A 3,743-nucleotide genomic window follows, 5' to 3' on the forward strand; every position below is an offset into this window, starting at 1 on the left:
AGAGTATTAGCCATGAGCATATTAAAAAAATCTCAGGTACAGTAAACAGGGCCTGAGTTCAAGCTGCAAGACTGACACTAAAACATTAAAGGATGAGCCCAATACACTTTGTCTTTAGGCATTCCAACAGAGTGAGAGCAATGGAAGTCAGTCTTAGGAAAGGAACACAAAGGCACAATAGCTATGTGCATCCTATCATATAAAATGCTATTTACTGTAACGAATTCAAGTAAAGGGAAACAACGGTTTGTTTTACATGGTTATTATTTTTGTTTTCATTCCCTTTGGTCTTGTTCATTCATTTATTCTCTTTAGGAGTATAAGTGGGGGCACAGAAATGGAGGTTCCAACGGTAAACAAATGAAACAGTGGTACTCGCTGGACACTGTGTTGAAAAGGAAGCATAAAAATTGTGGGTGAGGATGGGAAGGAAAAACTGGGACAGAGAGATGCATGGGGTGAAATTGTCCAAAAAGAAATGTAATATTTCTATGATGTTTGTAATTGTAATTCCTCTGTACATCACTTTACAATAATAAAAAAAATGCAAAAAAAGAAACCGAAAGAAATAACATCTGGCTAGTAAAAACAAAATTCCTAAATATTTATTGTCAATAATCTGCCTTCTGTGCATACCCAGAGTAACAATACATTGAATCCTGTTTCCCTCTGTCTCTGACATCTCTGTCTGTCCCTCTCTCCTACTCCACTCTCTCCACTTTTCATTCCCCTCCCCCATCTCCTTTTCTCTTTGCTGTTCTTTTCCCCTTTTCCCCTCATTGTAGTCACAGTAAAACTACTCTCAAGAATCATCTAGGATTTTATCCTCTTAGATGAAAGGCCTCCTCTTGCCTCTCTGTGATTTCTTCAGGCTATCTTGGTAATATCCTGCTGCTCCCCTTCTGGGTGCCTGAACATGCTTCTGGGATGGATGTAGCAGAAGAAGAGAATTTAACAGTGTTATGTGTTATTATGTGTACACTTAGCCCTTCGCCTAGCACTTAGCTCAAAAATTGGACACCAAAAATTTGAATAAAGATTAAGTACATGTTAAATAGAAGGAATGAAAAATATATTTAAAAAAAATGTAAGCAATATACCCCGCACTGGTGGGCGGGGCCACAGCGGCAGCACCTGCTGCCGTAGACATGCCCACACAGGAGGGAGAGAAGAGCTACAAACCAAACCTGAGAAGCCATCCACAGATCTCCAGATGTGGAAATCACAAAGAAACATAACACAGTTCATCAAAGGGCAAGCCAACTCGCCAGGTCCAAAAAGCAGCACGACTGAAGAGAAGATGGAGATTAAAAAAGCAAATGAGGCCATGTTAACAGGAATGATGGAAAGGTCAGAAATGAAATCAGAAAACAATTCCAGGAATTTAGAGCGGAAATCTGGAAGGACACCCAGGAAGCCAAGAAAGAAATGGAAGCAAAAATGGAATGCAAGCCTCCTTTAAAGAAATGGAAGCAAAAATGGATACAATGCAAGCCTCTTTTAATGAAGATCTTCACATCCTGAGAATTGAAATGCATGAAAAAATAGATTTAAAATACAACTCTTTAAAGGAAGAAATTTCCACGATCAGAGCTGATATGACAACCATAAATAGCTCTCTGACATCCATAAACTCCTCAATTGAAACCCCAACACAAAGAATGGACCATATGGAACCCAGAATCTGTCGCCTGGATGATGAAGCAGCTGACAACAACCAGAAAATGACCACACTCCAAGAAAAGGTGAAGCTACAGGGCAGACTAATCCAGGAACTAATGGACAAAGACAAGAGATATAATCTGCGCATAACTGGAATAGAAGAAGGAGCCGAATACCAGAGCAGAGGGCTTAAACATTTTCTCAATAAAGTTATTGCAGAAAACTTCCCCAATCTCACAGGGGACCCCATCCAGGTAACCGAAGCCTATAGGACACCTGGCAGGCCAGACCCCAGGAAAGCCTACCAAGGCACATAATATTCAAGACTACAGACCTCAAGATTAAAGAGCAAATTCTGAATTCATCCAAAGCGAAGAAGGAAACTTTCTACAATGGGAAGAGGATTCGAATAACATCTGACTTATCCACACAAACTTACCAAGCACGAAGTGAGTGGAAGAACACCATCCAAGTACTTCAGGCTAATAATTTGCAACCTCGGATCAAATATCCAGCGAAATTGGAGTTCACATTCGAAGGGAAACCAGATCTTCCCACACCAAAGAGGATCTAAAGGAGTATGTGAATAAAAAAACAGCCCTACAGCGAATATTAAGAGGGGATCCCCACCCAACAGAGATCGTAAAAGACACACAGACAGAATCAGAAAGAAACTTCAATAGCCAAAGTCCAGCAGAAAGAACAGCTCACTAAAGACAAGAAGAAAAAAAAAAAAGAGAAAAAACAGCCCAACAAGAAAATGGAAGGAGAAAAAACACCCTTATCCTTGATCTCATTAAATATAAATGGTTTAAACTTCCCGATAAAGAGGAGCAGACTGGCAGAATGGATTCGCAAACAAAAAGTTGACATCTGCTATCTACAAGAGACCCACCTTACAGCAAGGGACAAAAACAGGCTTCCAATGAAAGGATGGAGCAAGATCTACCAAGCAAATGCACCCACCAAAACGGCAGGTGTAGCCATTCTGATCGCAGACAAACTGGACTTCTCATTAAAGTCAACTCAAAAAGACAGAGAAGGACACTACATATTAATACAAGGAAAAATCCAGAATCAAGACATCACTGTGATAAATGTATACTCACAGAACAAAAGAGGCCCTACATATGTCAAGCAAATTCTCACAGAATTACAGAACAAGATAGACGCAAACACAATCATAGTGGGTGACTTTAATACCCCTCTCTCCCCGAGAGACAGATCCAACACCCAGAGGATTAGTAAGGGAGCTGAGGACCTAAATAACACAATTTCCCAAATGGATCTAACAGACCTATATAGAACCTTCCACCCTACAGAGACCCAACACACCTTCTTTTCAGCAGCCCATGGATAATGTTCCAAAATAGACCACGTCATAGCCCACACAAAGAACCTCAGCAAATATAAAAGTATTAACGTCATCCCATGTATTATATCTGATCACAGTGGATTAAAGGTAACCCTCAACAACAAAGGATACCACAGAGCCTATACACACTCCTGGAGGCTAAAACCGACGCTGCTATCCAACACTTGGGCCACAGACCATATTAAAGATGAAATCAACGAATTCATAAGCCACAACGACAAAGAAAACACATCACAAAGAAACCTATGGGACACAGCTAAGGCAGTACTGAGGGGCAAGATCATTGCCCTCAGCACTCACATTAAAAGAATGGAAGCAGAGCAGGTGAATACCCTCACGATGAAACTAAAACAACTGGAGAAACAAGGAATGACAGAATCTAAAACGACTAGGAGGGGAGAAATCACAAAGATAAAAGAAGAGATAAATCTGATTGAAAACAGAAAGACCATTCAACAAATAAATAAGACTAAAAGCTGGTTCTTTGAGAAAATAAACAAAATTGACAGACCCCTTGAAAGACTTACAAAAAAAAAGAAGAGAATTGACTCATATACGTAAAATCAAGGACTCCACTGGAAAAATTACAACAAGTACACACGATATTCAATCATAAGGAGCTATTTCCAAAACCTCTACTCAGCAAAAAACAATAATTTTACGGCAATGGATCAATTCTTAGAGAAGTACAAACTGCCCAAACTGA

Source organism: Perognathus longimembris, unplaced genomic scaffold (assembly GCF_023159225.1).
Source record: "Perognathus longimembris pacificus isolate PPM17 unplaced genomic scaffold, ASM2315922v1 HiC_scaffold_5933, whole genome shotgun sequence".
Taxonomy (NCBI): Eukaryota; Metazoa; Chordata; class Mammalia; order Rodentia; family Heteromyidae; genus Perognathus; species Perognathus longimembris.